The sequence below is a fragment of the Chiloscyllium plagiosum genome, unplaced genomic scaffold (genome assembly GCF_037043375.1).
Source record: "Chiloscyllium plagiosum isolate Xiang-an unplaced genomic scaffold, Cpla_swu_hap1 HiC_scaffold_15, whole genome shotgun sequence".
Taxonomy (NCBI): Eukaryota; Metazoa; Chordata; class Chondrichthyes; order Orectolobiformes; family Hemiscylliidae; genus Chiloscyllium; species Chiloscyllium plagiosum.
This window is the reverse complement of record NW_028270153.1, coordinates 60,543,907-60,562,085: the sequence shown is the minus strand read 5'-3', so window position 1 is coordinate 60,562,085 and position 18,179 is coordinate 60,543,907. Positions and strand designations below refer to the sequence as shown.

Genomic DNA, 18,179 nt, shown 5'->3' with positions numbered 1-18,179 from the left:
TCCTCACTCTTATCACCTGAGACAATAGCACTGCCAAGTTTCATGCCATTGCTACCAACCTCTAGGTAGGTAGCTATGGCTTATTAACACTAGACTGTTAATTTAGAGACTTAGGTCTGGGAACCTGGGTTTGAACTCAGCAATGGTAAATAGAAGAATTTGAATTCAATGAAAGTCTGCATTTAGGAATCTAAAGATGACCATGAAACCATTGCCAATTGTTTGGGGGAAAAAAAAAATCTGGTTCACTAATTGAGAGCAGGAAACTGCCATCCTTACCTGACCTGGTTTACATGTGACTCCAAACCAACAGCAATGTGATTAACTCTGAACTGCTCTCTGGGCAATTAGGGATAGGCAATAAATGTTGACCTGTTGTCCTCGTCCCATGAATGAATAAATAACAACCTCTGTCGGGCCATTAAGCAACCCATCAGACTTCCCTCCAAACCTACTATAAATCTAACTGGAAAAACAAACAGAAGAATTGAGCACAATTCAGAGATGGTAATGAGCAAAAAGCCACATGTGGAGAATGATGTACAATTATCATCAGCCTACCACAGCAAAAAATATACAGGAGCCACTGAAAAACTTGGCAACAAAGTTAAGACTTAATTTGGCACTGGCCAACAAGCCTATATTCCTTTGATTTCTCTATAATAATGATCAGTCAGATTTCTGCTAATTAACATTTTCTAAATTGCAGTCCTTGCTTCCAAATTGGAAGGTCTTCCTACCAGATTGAATGAATTAGAATCGTTAAGGGAACATTCTTGAACCAGTGACAGCCCCAGAGATGATGGCACATTGATAAATAATCAGGAGAGACTGCTTCAGTTGATCCTCAGCATTGACTAGAAACTCCACAGAATCAAGCCAAACATCAATACCAAATCTTCCTTAAATTTAACACCTACCATCCTCTCACAGTTGAAGAATCAAAAATCCTCCATGTTGAACAGCACTTAGATGAAGCACTGAGGGTAACAAGGTCTCAAAATGTATTCTGGGTGGGGGACTTTAAATGTTCATCATCTGGAGTGTCTCAGTAGCAAGCTGGCTGAGGCTAAAAGGACATAGATTGGGTATGTGAAAAATGGCGAGGCTACCAATTTGGGAGAAACATATGCAAAACCTTGACCTCACCAGTCTGTCTATCACAGTATTGGCAGGAATAACTATCGGGCAGTCCTTTTGGAAATAAAGTCTGCCCTCCCACTGAGATAATCTCTTCATGTCACGTGGAGCCAACACTGTGCTGTATGGGACACATTCAGGACAGATCTACAAGCTCAAAACTGACCATCCATGACACATAATTGCTTATAATCATAGAATTTCATCACAGATACGTTGTCGCTCATAGAAGTGTATTTAAACACAAGCTGTACCTCAAGGCTTAACATATACTTCACTATACCCTCATTGAGGAGAAAGTGAGGACTGCAGATGCTGGAGACCAGAGCTGAAAATGTGTTGCTGGAAAAGCGCAGCAGGTCAGGCAGCATCCAAGGAGCAGGAGAATCGATGTTTCGAGCATGAGCCCTTCTTCAGGAATTCCTGACGAAGGGCTCATGCCCGAAACATCGATTCTCCTGCTCCTTGGATGCTGCCTGACCTGCTGCGCTTTTCCAGCAACACATTTTCAGCTCTATACCCTCATTGAACCAGAATTGATTACCTGATTTGACAATGCGTGTAGGAGAGCTCGCAGGAGAGACACCAAGCATAGTGAAAAATGATGTGTCAACTCGTAAAACTACAACTTACAACAGCATGAATACTATACAGCAGAAGTGACATTCTACAGACAGAATTTAGTGATCTCACAACAATGGATAGGATCCAAATGCTGCACACCGACTCCATCCAGGCATGAATGATGGTGGACATTAATACTACTGAAATTGAGGCAACTTCATCCTCCATGTGAGGGGAGGAGAACCCTTCCAGGTGAGAAATACAAGGGGTCACATGGTGGGAATTCTCAGGTGAGTAGCTCACCTGCCTGACATTCCAAAGCCTGCCATGCATCAATTGCAAGCCTGAGAGAATTCTCCTCCCTTCCCTGGTTGAACACAGCTCCAATAACTCAGAAAATGCATGACAATAATAGATCGACAAAGCAGCCCACATCAAACACTGTCCATCACCTTAATCGTTCACTGACTCAATCACTGGCACACAATGACAGTAGTGTGTACCATGATCAAGACGCACTGCAGCAACACATCAGGACTCTTTCAAAAACTCCTTTCAAAACAATGAACACAACATCGCAAAGGACAAGGGTAGCAGATTCACAGAAGCACCACTGCCTGGAAATTCCTTTCCAAGATTCACAACACCCTAATGTGAAACAGCATTACTTCACCATTGTTAATACAACATCCGCGGACTTTCCACCTAACAGCAGGGCGTTATCACAATTTCATTTTATATTCAAGTATGTTGAACCCACCATACTTACAAGCCCAGCAAAAGAGTAGTAATTCTGTAGAAGTTGCAAGGCCATCAAGCTGACCTTGTGTGCCACTCCCACAAACTACATTTTAACAAAACAAAACCTCAGCCACTGGTAACAGCACGAAGAAATTATCATGATAAAAAAGCAAAGCAGCTGCACTGCAGAATCTCCACACATACACATACCCTGAAAGTCTTGCTACCATAAATCATTGATACATTTGAAAAATTCAAGGGAACATGATACGAGTACCAAACTTCCTTGAATGAATTGGAAAGCCACAGATGTTCGATCTGAATATTGAGCTTTTAAACAAAGGCTAGAACCATGCATTTTAGGTTTAATCACAACAACAGGTAGTGAAGGTAAAAGTAGCTCTTGGAGACAAGTAGTTGGAGAGTTTGAGCGATAGGGAGAGGCTGGAGAGGCTGGGGCTGTTTTCCCTGGAGTGTCAGAGGCTGAGAGGTGACCTGATAGAGGTTTATAAAATCACGAGGGGCTGGGAGACGGTAAATAGACAAGGTCTTTTCCCTGGGGTGGGGGAGTCCAGAATCAGAGGGCATAGGTTCAGGGTGAGAGAGAAAAGATATAAAAGGGACCGAAAGGGCAACCTTTTCACGCAGAGGGTGGTGCGTGTATGGAATGAGCTGCCAGAGGAAGTGGTGGAGGCTGGTACAATTGCAACATTTAAAAGGGATCTGGATGGGTACATGAATAGGAAACATTTAGAGCGATATGGGCCAAGTGCTCGCAAATGGGACAAGATTAGTTTAGGATAGCTGGTCGGCATGGACGAGTTGGACCCAAGGGTCTGTTTCTGTGCTGTTCTTTTCTATGACCCTAGTTACAGCAGAGCCTGAAGAGGACCAGAGTGACCCTGCTTTGTAATGGGAAATGCTCAAAGAATCACTTTGGGTAAAAGTGAACCTTACAATTCAGTGTCTACAGTTGAATACTCATAGGCAGCAGCTGTAATGATAAATTGATCAATTTGTCAGTAGGTGCTTTGACAAGGGCAAGGACTGATCTTGCAGAGGCTGAGCGGACAGTGCAACTGGTTACAGCTTCAAAAATGATCAAAACTACCCAAAAGGATCTCTTGAAGAACAAAGAAGAGTCATGCACTAGCATAATGCTAAAGGGTGGCAAAAAAATATTTATTTGGACACCAACTTTTGGAAGGATGAGATTCAGTTACCAGAACAGCGACAGTAGTCAGCATACGGCAAGATTGCTTTTTAATTTCAAAAATATACTTTATTCATAAAATTATTTTGATATCTACACAATTGGTCATGCCATTCTTATGCACTCATTGCATTCCTTTACATACAGAGATCGGAATTAATCATTTGTATATACAAGTCTGCACATTGACCATCCAGGTATTTAGCTGAGGCATCAGCGGGGCCCAATTTCAGAGTGGGCCCCCTGTTCTTTAGGCAGGCAGACCTTACACGGTGGTCTTTCCCCACCGCGCCTTGGCGGCAGCTGCCCCAAACTTCAACACGTCCCTCAACACGTAGTCCTGGACCTTGGAATGTGCCAGTCTGCGACACTCAGTCGGGGTCAACTCCTTCAGCTGGAAGATCAACAGGTTTCAAAGAGCATCTTTGACCGAGTTGATGATCCTCCAGGTGTTCATCTCGGTGTGCTTCCCAGGGAACAGACCGTAGAGCACGGAGTCCTGCATCATGGAACTGCTCGGGACGAACCTCAACAAACACCACTGCATTCCTCTCCAGACTTCCTCTGCATAGGCACATTCCAGAAGGAGGTGTGTGACAGTCTCGTCCCCGCCACAGCCGCTTCGAAGGCAGCGTGTGATGCGGCAGAGAGTCCAGGTGTGCATAAAGGATCTCACAGGCAGAGCCCTTCTCACCACCAACCAAGCCATGTCTTCAGGATTGTTGGAAAGTTCTGGCAATGAGGCATTCTACCAAATGGCTTTGACAGTCTGCTCAGGGAACCGCTCGATAGGATCTGCCCTCTCTTTTTCCCGAAGGGTCTCAAGGACACTACATGCTGACCACTTCCTGATGGACTTGTGGTCAAAGGTGTTTTTCTTCATAAATTTCTCCACGAAGGACAGGTGATACAGAACGGTCCAACTACTCGGAGCATTCCGCAGCAGCGAGGCCAGGCCCATCCTTCGCAACACCGGGGACAGGTAGAACCTCAGTACGTAGTGACACTTTGTGTTTGTGTACCGGGGATCCACGCACAGCTTGATGCAGCCACACACAAAGGTGGCCATCAGGGTGAAGGTGGCATTGGGTGTGTTTTTTCCCCCATTGCCCTGATCTTTATACATCGAGTCTCTTATGACCCTGACCATCTTTGATCTCCATATAAAATGGAAGATGGCCCAGGTGACTGCGATGGCACAGGTTCTGGGAAGAGGCCAGACCTGTGCCACATATAACAACACTGACAGTGCCTCACACCTGATGACCAGGTTTTTTCCCGCGATGGAGAGCGACTGTTGCTTCCATCTGCCCAGTTTCTGCCTCACTTTCCTGATACGCTCCTCCCAAGACTTGGCGCTCGCCCCAGCCCCGCCAAACTAAATACCCAGCACCTTCAGGTGGTCGGTCCTGACGGTGAAGAGGATCGAGGATTGGTCAGCCCAGTTCCCGAAGAGCATGGCCTCGCTCTTGCCTCGGTTTACCTTGGCCCCCGAGGCCCGTTCGAACTGGTCACATATGCACATGAGTCTGTGCACGGACAGTGAATCCGAGCAGAAAACGGCGACATCATCCATGTACAGGGAAGCCTTAACCTGCAGGCCCCCGCTGCCAGGAATAGTCACCCCTCTCAGGGTCGCATCCTTCCTGATGGACTCGGCAAATGGCTCTATGCAGCACACAAACAAGGCAGGGGAGAGAGGGCAGCCCTGCCTGACTCCAGATCTGACTGGGAAGCTATCTGATTCCCACCCACTGATTGAGACTGCACTGACAATATTGGTGTAGAGCAGTCTGATCCAACTGCAGATTCCCTCCCCAAAGCCCATTCTGGAGAGATCATCTCTTATATACGTATGTGATATCCTGTCAAAGGCTTTCTCCTGGTCCAGGCTGATCAGGCAGGTGTCCAACCCTCTGTCCTGCATGTAGGCGACCGTATCCATGGGGAGTGCGAGACTCTCAGTGATCTTCCTGCCCGGCACAGCACAGGTTTGGTCAGGGTGAATCACCGACCCTAGAGCAGACCTGACCCGGTTGGTGATTACCTTTGACAGAATTTTGTAATCCACAATCAATAGTGAGATTGGTCTCCAATTTCTGATTTCCTCTCTCTCCCCCTTCCGCTTGTAGATGAGGGTGATGATGCCTTTCCTCATGGATTCACTCATGGTAGCTGCCCGAAGCATACTGACATACACCTCCAGCAGGTCCTGGCCAATCAAGTCCCACAGAGCAGGATAGAGCTCGAACAGTAAGCCATCGCTTCCAGGAGTTTTATTCTTTTCGAAGGACTCGAGGGCCTCGGTCAGCTCGTCCAGAGATAGCGGCTGGTCCAGCCTCTCCCGTGTTCAGTTGTCTAAGACCTCCATGATAGAGGACAGGAATGACTGGGAGGCCGCACTGTCGGTTGGCTTTGAGTCATACAGACTAGCATAGAAGGATTTGCTGATCCTCATGACGTCAGCCTGAGATGACGTTATGGAGCCATCTTCTTCCTTCAGGCTGCTGAGCACGGAGCTCTCTTTGTACACCTTCTGAAAGAAGAAACGTGAGCACGTCTCGTCCTGCTCCACCGAGCGGACCCTGGACAGGAAGATTATCTTGGAGGCCTCCGAGGCAAAGAGCGAGGCTTGCTGGCCCTTCACCTCCTTGAGGTCCTCCGTGACATCGACACCCATTGTCTGCAGCAGGAGCAGGTTCTGCATACTTTCCTGGAACGGGGACAGTTTTCCCCGCCTCTCTCTCACCTCCTGAACACCTTTGATGATGAAGAACCTCTTGATGTTCCCTTTTACTGTTTCCTACCAGTCCGCTGGAGACTCAAACAGGAGCTTCACGGTTCTCCAACCTGCGTAATACCTCTTGAGTTCCTCAATGTTTCCCGGGGTCAACAGCTTTGTGTTCAGCTTCCATGTTCCCTTACCAGCCCGCTGCTCGTCCTGTAGGTGACAGTCAGCCAGCAGGAGGCAGTGGTCAAGGAAGAACATCAGCTTGACGTTGGTGGATCTGACCGAGAGCGTCCGGGACACAAACAGGTAATCTATCCTTGAGCGGATAGACCCGTCTGCCTGTGACCAGGTGTATCTACGCTGCGCTCTGTCTGCTGAAGACGTCGTGCAGCTTTGACCATTTTCATCAGGGCTCTGGACGTGGTGTCCAGTTTACTGTTGCCCCCGCCAGATCGTCCATCTGCATCAATGATACAGTTGAAGTCTCTGGCCAGAATGACCGGCCTGGACGTAGCCACCAACAGTGGAAGCTGCTGCAGGACGGCCAACCGTTCACTCTTACCCACTGGGGCGTACACATTAATCAGTCTCAGGGGAGCATTCCTGTACATGACGTCGGCGATGAGGAGGCGCCCGTCCACCACCTCCTTAACCTCGGAGATGGTGAAGTTGCCTCCTCGCAACAGGATACCCAGGCCGGAGGCGTGGCTATCGTTGTCCCCCAACTGAACTGACGGATGGGCCCACAAGCTCGACCATCTCCTGTCGCTGCTGGGGTGCGGTATCCCACACTCCTGCAGAAACATAACATCGGCTTTAACGTTGGCGAGGAAGGCCATCGTAGAGACACATCGCATAGCAGACTTAATGCTACGCACATTAATACTGGCAATTTTTATCCCCATTTTAACAGTTTATCAGGTTACCAGTGTCCATTTGCTGCTGGTCCTACCTCTCTGAGGTAGCTATCTGCATCCCTGTGATGAATGTGAACTGCTGCACACTCGCAGGGCTGAGGTAGCTGTCCGGCTCCAGGCTGCAGGCCTTTCCCTGCTCTGGTGTCTTCAGGTCGGGACCAGGGTTCGCACAGTCCCATTCTCTGTCTGACAGCGGGGCTGTCCGAGGATCGCTGCTCCCAGTTACCTGGAGCTGTGGGACGGTGGATACCTCCTGGTTCTCACCAGGTGGGGGGTGGTCTTTACCAGCCCCCTCAGGCTTTGTCATTCCCTGTTTGGGGGGGTGCTGCCCTCCTTTCTCCCCGCGGCACTCTGTCTCTTCCTCTGGTGATGACCCTCCTTACGCCCATCCTCACTGTCTGAGGAGCTGGCTGTATCCTCCTCATGCAGGTGTCGTTTCCCCTTTGCTGGGTGGCTTTGGGGACCTGACCAGGTTTCCTCTTCCTGTTTTTTTTACAGGAATCCACTCCTCTGCCTCCTTGGTTTGCTTCTCCTCCATTTCCTCTGTCTGTCCTGTGGGAGCTTGGATTGGCTGCTACACTTCCCCGCTGGCTGCCGTCTGCTCTGCTCCATCCTTCTGGGTGCCCCCAGACATTATCTTTCGCACTCAGGCACTAGGCTCAGCCTTCATTGAAAGTGGGGATATTTGTATTGTCACCCACCGTCGATCCTCGTCCGTCCCCTCACCCCGTCGTCCCTTGTCCGTCTGTCATACCTCATCCTTCATCAGTCCCCTCCCCCCCTTCCCTCGTCTGTCCACGCCCACCCCCACCCTGTGATTGTCCCCCTGCTGGCTGTGCCTCGTCCATCCATTTGCACCCCCCCACCCCTCCACCCAGTCATCCCTCGCTCTCCCCCACCAGGCAATTGTTAATTGTCCACTATCACGCACGACCAGATGTGACAATGCTGCAGAGCTTAAATCTGATTCATTGTTTTTGCATAATCGCTTACCTCTGTCAATCATTTGCTGCTTATGCTGTTTGGCACACAAGTAGTCCTTTTTGGTAGCTTCTTCAGGTTGACATCTCCTTGCTGGTGATACTGGGTGCTACTTCTGGCATGCCCTTCTGTACTCGCCATTGAACCAGGGTTAAAACCCTGGCTTGATTTTAATGGTAGACTGGGGGATGTGCCATGTCATGAGATTGCAGATTGTGTTGGAGTGCGATTCTGCTATTGTTGATGTCCAACAGCACCTTATGAATGCCAATTTTTGCATTGTTAGATGTGTTCAAAGTCTGTCCCATTTAGCATGGCAGTGGTGCCACACAATGATGGAGGTCAGTTCCAATGCAAAAACGAGATTTTAACTCCACATGGACTGTGCAGTGGATGCTCTTATTGATACGGTCATGGATATGTCTGCAGCCAGCTGAATGGTAAGGATGACGTCAAGTTTCCCTCTTGTTGGTTTCCTCACCATCTGCTACAGACCCAGTCTAGCAGCTACGTCCTTTTGGAATTGAACAGCTCGATCTGTCGTGCTGCTGCCGAGCCATTATTGATGGTGGACATTGAAACCCTTCACCCAGAGCACATTCTGTGCCCTTGTTACTCTTAGCATTTCCTGCAAGTCATGTTCAACATTGAAAAGTACTGATTCACCAGCTGATGGAGAATAGTACGTGATAATCAGTAGGAGGTTTCCCTACCCATATGTGATATGATACCATGAGACGTCATGGGATCCAGAGTCAATTTTGAGGACTCACAAGGCAACTCCCTCCTGATTGTTGTACCGACCCACATCTTCTGGGTCTGTCCTGTTGATGGGACAGGACATAACCATGGATGATGCTGGTAGCATCTGGGATGTTACCTATAAGGTATAATTCTGTGAGTATGACTATGTTAGTCTGTTGCTTGGCTAGTCTGAGAAACAGATCTTGCATTTTGGTACCAGTCCCCAGATGTCAACAACAATGAATTTACATGGTTAACATGGCTGTGTTTGCAGTTGTCTTTTTCTGACTAGATTGATGCCAAGAGGTCCCCTAGGTTTTACTCCTTTCTTTTCGACATTTTAGGTGTTGATGCGATTGAATGGCTTGATAAACGATTTCAGGGTAGTTAAGAGTCAACCACCATTTCTGTAGGTCTGGAATCACAGGTAGGCCAGAGCAGATAAGGGTGGCAGCCAAATCAGGCATAACTCATCGATCGTCTGGCGGGTCAATGTATGACATCCAGATCCAATTGTTTCACTGAGTGAATGGTTTTCACCCTTAAAAGTACATCATGAAATGCAGAATGACAAAACAGGACTTCTATATTGATATACTACAAGGAAGAACTAGACTTCTGGATATTGGAATACTATTACCAGCAGAGATCACAACAAAGAAAAGTTGGGACAATTCTGCCAAACAGTCACCCTTCTAATTTCTCAGAAAAAACAGAACATACTTATGGAAAAACAAGAGAGAATCAATATGGTATATAACCAACATGCAGGTGTGGAACTACCTAATTTACACTTTGGACAATAGGACAGAGTCATACATCTTATCCAAGGAACCTAGTTACTCTGAGATATCTAAATTACACAGTGCATGCAAACTTGCAACTCCAAATTGAGTAATATTGTAGAGAACAAGAAGCAAAATCAAATAATTGTACAATGTACCAACCGAGCAAACAAAGATATGCTTAGATAGTGAAAGTGTGGAAGACCATTATGATAAAAACCAACTTTGCACTTGCAAAGACACTAGGGAGCAACACACATAAAAGTTGAGAACAAGCAAGTATGAAATATGGGTCACTGGCAAAGTATGACGAGTTCTGAAAAGGTTGTCAAGCCACCCTATGTCATTGTAGACTCAAACTTAAACTTTGCAGTCCTTGTTTCTGCATAAATAGTTGTACAAATACCTAAAGCATAAGCATTCTCATTCTTCACATTCAATGTTATCTTGGGAGAGAAAAGGAGATGTTGTGTGATCACTTTAAGAGCTGAGAATGCAAATGAGCCAAGGACCAGGATGACAGGACATGGCAGCAGCTATGAGGAGTCTGAGTGGCAGTGTACTAAACTAGGGCTGTGTGTTTAAATTGCTGTGCGGATATAAGCTATTAGTTTGTTTGTTTTTTATGTGAACCTGTTTGAGATGTTCAAGTAAGTTGAACATGCACTATGTACCAGAGTAGAAACTCTGAGTCAAGTAATAAAACACAAGAGGAGGACAATGTCCACATCACATGAACAATTAATAATAATGAAAAAATATTGGTTTTTTTGGTAGACACACTACATGTGACCCTCAGATGGACAATTATTATGCTGATTGTAGGGGTCTCATGGATGCAAAGCAGTGACATTTTATGGAAAGGTAAATATAGGAATATATAACAGTTTGATTGCTGGCATGTTGCATTAATTGCTATTCTAATACGTCTTTCTTCTTACTAGTTTGTAAGGGCTTAGGCTCCTGAAGGCTGCAAACTTGCAGCAAGAAACTGCTCATAACTCAACACTAACTGATGGTCAAAGAAAACACAGGCAATGTACAATATCAATAAAAAGAAATTTAGAGAGGTGCAGTTTTAGAGGTTCTTACGCCAGCACTGGAGAATATAAAAGTGTAGAAGTACCTTCACTGTCAATTTGTTTGATAAGTACTATACCTGACCTGGGAGTACTTCGTCTAACACTGGACAAATATCATTCCACTCCCAACATTGACAGCTCCATCAGCACAATAAATAGGACTAACAAATGCAACAACTCATCTTGAAGCAGCCAACAAACTTGTTGAAGTACTGAAATAAAATATTCTTTTTGCTTGAGGTAACTGAACCCTAATTGGCCTCCTGAGGAGAGTAAGCACATTATTGCAATCACAATTGTCTTGTTGTACTTGTTATTTTTGACAAAATATTTCCAAGTGAAGGCAGACCTAAAAATCATGTGTTTGCTGAAATCATGTGACCAGATGATGGAACTTGTATGAAATACATCAGTGAAGAAATGAATTGTGTCACGAGATAAATTGTAGCATGGATACTCTGCTCAATGACCAAAGTGGAGTCTCCTTAAGCAAATATATTCATGCAGTTTGCAAAGGCAATTCAAGAATTACTTCTATTTAAAGAGTTTTGAGATGTGCTAATTGATATCCTATCACCATCATTCCAGTAAGTCCCAATTCTTAGATCATACTGTCCATCTTGGTGAGGAAAATGTAATTGTTTGATCTGCCATCTGAATTATTATGTTGCAGTTGTTAGAGCCAGAAGTGCAAGTAGACACTTTACTACGTATTATTCCAGTCTACCACCCATTACACATGCTTTATATAGCTGGTCACTACAGAAAGATTAACCCAACTGGTACTCCAAAGTGTTGATAGTAACCTTAAATTTACTGGGTCAACTGAATTAAGGAAAAAAAAAACAGATGAAGCCTGCACTATTGAAAGATGAATTGATTGGATGTTGACATAAACACAGGGCTATGTCTTGAGCAGCTTCTGAAGGGATCTGTGCGTGTTTAAATTAAATGCTATAACTCAGCAAAATGACACAATATGCCTGGGTATGTTCTATTAAAACCAGTTGCAGGGCACTAGATGTGATAGCTGATCATTTGTGAGCAAACAAAGTGCGGTTGACCACAGGGTCGTGTTGTGTGAATATGTTATAGTTGATTGGATGATACAAAAGTTGCAAGGAAATGACCTATATGAGCAATCCCAACAAGCATGGCTTGGGGTCAAGGTTAATTAAAATGGAGAGATAGCCCTCTTTCAAAGGAAAACAAGCAGATGCCCTCATGACTTAAAAATCAACTGGCATTTAATAGATGTGATACATTTGGGATTTTTGCCAGTGGTCAAACTGATCAATCATTGGAGACTGGTCATTGACAAGGATTGATCATGCAGGCTGAATGCATGGAAAGGAGGAGAGAATGTACCTCAGAATGATGGCTAGCTAGCTCAGGAACAGAATCATCAGATCAATGACTGGAGGATGGGATAAAGTAGGCTGATCATCTGTTTTGGTTTGATCCTCAGACAAGTCCAAATACATCAGGTCACTTGCAATCAAAAGCATTGTATGTGTAAGCTCATATTACCATGAATGGAATATTTTTGTAGTATTCCTTGCTTCAATAAAAAAAACCAAGTGTTGGGAACACCTTGGGTAAACCCAATAGATAAAAAAAAATGCAAATTAGAAGCCTAAAAAAAGTAGCATTACTTCAAAAAAGTACTTCATTGACTGTAAACTACTTTTAGATATCCTGAGGTTGTACAGTGTCTGGTATAAATCAAGGTCTTTCTTTCTTTTTCCATTTTCCCTACACTTAGCTGTGAAAAGTTAAGACATCAGGGATTGGGAAAGCTATACCATCAGCCTTTCCTGGTATGAAAATACCAATAATGCTGAAACAATGACTTAGCACATTAGTAATAACACAAATTAGAAACATTACCTGTGTGCACCTTCAGTCTGTAAAATTAAATCCTGTGCAACATTCTTCCTGTGTGATGCTCTGACTTAAATTACTACAAACTGATCTGCAAATATCATTATTTCACCCCAACCTTCTAAGTCCCAAAATATTTTCTTTTGTTAATAACCAAGAACAAAAAGGCTTAACACACGCCATATCCAGCAGTCTCACAGCCGATAACTCAACTCACTAAATACCCTTTCTCAGCACCTTCCAAACAGATAACATCCACCATGTAGAAGGATCAGCATTGCAGATGTATGGGAGTAACAATATTCACATGTTCTGGTACAAAAGTGACTCACTATTCCCCAGTTATCACTGGTCCTTTATTGTCCCTGAGTTAAAATGCTCGAAGTCCTCCACAAATTACACTGTGGGTGTTCCTTCACCAGGCAGGTTGTGGAAGTTCAAGAAGACAGTTCACCGTCACCTTCTGATGAGCAATTATAGAGGTGGACAAGAAATAATGGCCTGGCTAGCACTACGCACATCTCAGGAAAGAATAAAATAAACCTGGCTTAGCTGTAGACAACTGCAGAATAACTCAGTAAAGATAGCAAGATAGCAAAGAGAGTCAAATGGAAACATCACTTATTTCTAGAACAAGCATTTCAAATTACACTCGATTGTATCATATAAATCATTAATCAGTCACAGCATCATTGCTTATTTATTCAGAATAATATGTAATTCATGTAATTTCCAAAAAAAAAAGTCACAAATCTTTTAAGGGCTAATTATGAGCGATTAGAAAATGGATATGTTTCACGTGGAGGTTAACATTTTGTGTTCTTATTGGTTATAACATCCTTTAAAAGGTGATCCAGGAGCTTCTGTCTGGTCTAATCTTCAGCACTTTTCTAACCTTTAATTTTTTTGTTGGATACAACGTGTAAAATGTCCCAGCATCAGCTCAGCCATTGCTCAACCTGATGACCTGAAAGCTCAAACAACAAATGAACTAGAATTGAGCAGGTTATCCTTTTTCAGATCAGGCCATGCTCACACGCAGCTGCCCTTTCTGGAAGTGATTAGTGGCTTCAGTCCCAGATCATGCTTCATACCCTGAACCACAGAGTTACTGAGGAAGATATAACTTTCTGCCCCAGCCCGACAGTCAAGATGAAAGTCAGTACAGTAACAGTTGTGTGCAGCATATTATCCCAATAAAGTATTCACACAAACATGTCAATGCCCTTTCTTTGTAATCCATCTACATGTTACCTATTACTGGCTTCTTTCACACATTTTCATCTGTCCGTTCTTCACGATTCCATGCTCTGATTTTTGACCTTCAAGATACCTGTACACCCAGGACGAGGAGAAAGTGAGGACTGCAGATGTTAGAGATCAGAGTCAAAAAGTGTGGTGCTGGAAAAACACAGCTGTTCAGGCAGCATCCGAGGAGCAGGAGAGTTGATGTTTCGAGCATAAACTCTTCCTCAGGAATGTGGGAGAAGGGCCCAAAGAGGTAGAGAGAGAAATGGGAGGGGTTAGGGTTGGGGGTAAGGTAGCTGGGAACGTGATAGGTAAATGAAGGTGGGGACTGATGGTGATAGGGCAGAGTGGAAGGTGGAGGGGATAGGTGGGAAGGAAGATGGACAGGTGAGACAATTCATGACAGCAGTGCTGAGTTGGAAGGTTTGGATCTGGGATAAGGTGGGGAAAGGGGAGATGAGGAAACTGGTGAAATCGATATTGATGCGGTGTGGTTGGAGGGTTCCAAGGTGGAAGATGAGGCGTTCCTCCTCTAAGCATCGGATGGCTTGGATTTAGCGGTGGAGGATGCCCAGGACTTACATGTCCTTGTCAGAGTGAGAGGGGCCATTGAAGTGGTCAGCCACAGGGTGGTGGGGATGTTGGGTGCGTGTGTCCCAGAGATGTTCCCTGAACCATACCATAAGTTGGCGTTCTGTCAACCCAATGTAGAAGAGACTACATTGGGAGCAACAGACACAGTAGATGAGGTGTTTAGGTGTTCAGGAAAATCTCGGCTGGATGTAAAAGGATCCTTTGAGGCTGTAGATGGAGGTGAGGGGAGAGGGATGGGCACAGACTACACACCTTTTTCTGCTGCAAAGGGAAAGAGCTGCGAGGAGAGGGTGGGATGGAGGAGGACATGGACCTAATGAGGGAGTCACGGAGGGATTGGTCTCTGCAGAATGCTGAAAGAGGTGGGGAGGGAAATGTATCTCTGGTGGTGGGGTCTGACTGTAGGTGGCGGAAATGGTGACGGATGATGCGTTGTAGCCGGAGACTGGTGGGGCAGAAGATGACATCCAGGGGAGTTCTATCCTTGGTGTAGTTGGAGGAGTGGGGTTCAAGTGGAAAGTGGAGGAGATGCGCTGGACTGTTGTTGTCAATGTGGAAGGGAAATTGCGGTCCTTCTAGTAGGAGGCCATCTGGGATGTTCTGGAGTGGAATTACTCCTCTTGGGAGCTGATGTGACGGAGGTGGAGAAATTGGGAGTACGGGATAGTGTTTTCACAGGAGGGCAGTTGGGAGGAGGTGTAGTCCAGGTAGCTGTGAGAGTTACTGGGTTTATAGTAGATGTCCGTGATGAGTCGGTCGCCGGAAATGGAGATGGAGAGGTCCAGGAAAGGGAGGCAGGTGTCCGAGAATGTCCAGGTGAACTTGAGATTGGGGTGGAACGTATTCGTGAAGTTGATGAACTGTTCAACCTCCTTGTGGGAGCACTAGGTAATGTTGATATAGTCATCAATGTAGCAGAGGAAAAGGTGGGGAATGGTGTCGGTGTAGCTGCGGAAGGTGGACGGTTCCACATACCCGATGAAGTAGCAGGCATGGCTACCTCTTTGGTCTGGAGAAGGTGAGAGGACTCAAAGGAGAAGTTGTTGAGGGTGAGAACCAGTTCAGCCAAACGATTGAGTGTGTTGGTGGAGAGGTACTGGTTGGGTTGGCAGGAGAGGAAGAAATGGAGGACTTGGAGGCCTTCGCCATGGTGGATGGACATGGTGAAGATGAAACACTGGGGGCCAGAAACCAAAAGTCATGGAGGAGGTGGAGAGTGTTGGTGGTGTCCTGAATGTATGTGGGGTATTCCTGGACCGGGGAGACAGGACGGTGTCATAGTCTAAGGAGATAGATTCACTGGGGCAGGAGAAGGTGGAGACAATGGGTTGACTGGGGCATTTGTGAATTTTGGGTAAGAGGTAGAATTGGGCAGTGCGGGGTTCCATGACTATGAGGTTGGAGGCTGTGGGCGGGAGATTCCCTGAGGTGATGAGGTTGTGGATGATCTGGGAGATGATGGTTTGGTGATGGATGGAGGTTGTGGTCGAGGGAGTGGTAGGAGGAGGCATCTGCAAGTTGGCAGCTGGCTTCAGCAGTGCAGAGGTCAGTGCGCCAAACTACCACTGCACTCCCCATGACTGCTGGTTTGATGGTGAGGTTGGGGTTGGAGCAGAGGGAGTGGACGGCTGTGTGTTGCAAGGTCAAGAGGTTGGAGTGGGTGAGAGGGGTGGACAGGCTGAGGCCATCAATGTCACAGCAACAATTGGATATGAAGAGGTTGAGGGAGGGTAAGAGACCAACTCAGGGGGTCCAAGTGAATGGAGTAAGTTGGAGGCGAGCAAAGGCATCCTTGGATGGTGGGCACATCCAGAACTATCTTGAGAAGCAAGGAACCCATCTCCCATTGTCCTCAACTAATATCACACATACAAATTGTCTGGTCACTGTGTAGCTCAGACAGCTCACTGCAGACAGAATTTGACTGAAGATCTAATTTACCATGAGGCTGTTATGGCTCAGTGGTAGTGTTCAACCCTCTGCATCAGAAGATTCAAATTCAAGTCCCATCTACCCCAGAAGGATGTCAAAATATATCCACTTTTCCCTGGTTCAAGCCGGGGATTCAGCACATTGCATTTACTTCAGTGCCTGAGGTGTCTCCATTCTTGATTAAGATTCCACATCTGTGCAAGTAAGGTGAAGGTAAAGTTGTCATCATCCCAGAGGACCGTAGGGTTGCTCCTTCATCAGAGAGAGATGACTGGTAGGGCTTTGTAAAGAAGTATTCCATCACACTCCTGACTTGGGCCTTTAGATTGGTGAACAGGCTTTGGGGAGTCAGGTAAGGTGAGGTGATTACATATATACATATATAAAAAAAATTACTGAACAGCAGTAATTTGGATGTGTCAAGGGAAGGTTTAAATGATGTAGTATGCCAATAATGAAGGTCAATAAGGATAATACACTTGATGTGGTTCAAAAGAACCTTCAGTTTTTGGAAGATTCCATATGACTTGCTTTCTCAACCTGTTCAGAGACACTATAATGCACATGGTAGATTGATCACAAAAATAAACTCACATTTGATCCAAGCCCAAGTGTCAACTTGTATTCAAAATCAGCTCAGAGGCAGAAAGTAAAGGAAACGGATCAATAGGTGCTTTTATGAATCAAGGAGGTGTTTCTGGTTGGATTTTGCGAGGCTAGGTACTGGATCCCTGGCTTTTCCTGATCTATATCAGGACTTGATTGTGAAGTGGGTACGATTCAGAAGTTTACAGAGAATACAAAAATTGTCCGCACGGGTGATAATGAAGAGGAGAGACTGGGCAGAATAACAGCAATCGGAAGAACGGAGAAGTAATGCATTTGGGGAAGACTAACTAAATCATGGAGTACACAGTAAATGGAAACATACTGAGAAATGTAGAGTAACAATGGGACCTTGGAGTACACTTCCATTGATGCCTAAAAGCAGTCGGACAAGTATATGATGTGGTTAAGACAGAATATGAAGTATACACCTTTATTAAGAGGCTTAGAATACTGGAGGACGGAGGATATGTTGGAAATCTGTAAAACACTGCTTTGATCACAGCTGGAGTATTGCATGCAATTCTGGTCACAGCAGAAGAGAAAAGGATGTAAATGTTCAAGAGAAGGTCCCAGAGGAGATTTACGAGAATGTCACCTGGCCTTGAGTATGTTCGTTATGAAGAAAGATTGGTCAGACTGGGATTATTTTCCTTAGACCAAAATAGGCAAAGTAGGGGGAACTCTAATTGAGATGCATAAAATTATAAAAGGGACCCAGATAAAGTGTATTTTGAAAAATCTATGCATCACTCAGAAATGGGGAATAAGTAGGTGCAGATTTGGTGGAAGTGTTCCAAGATTTAAGGAGAAATGTTGGCACACAGAGGGATGTTGGGGATTGTTAACTCACTGTTTGGAAGATTAGTAGAGGCAGAAACCCTTATAATATTTAAAAAGATATTTTGATATGCACTTAAAGTGCTGGAAACTATAAGACTATAGTCCAAAACCTGATAAATAGTTTTAGACTGGATGGCTACTCATTAGCCAGTTGTGATGGCTCACATTCTGTGC

General features: G+C 45.3%; 1 protein-coding gene across 1 annotated transcript in view; it reads right to left on the bottom strand.

Annotated features, from left to right (window-relative positions):
- The window catches only part of cdh22 (cadherin 22), an 850,755-nt gene that overhangs the window by 463,816 nt on the left and 368,760 nt on the right, over positions 1-18,179 (bottom strand). The gene's annotated exons all lie outside the window — the stretch shown is intronic.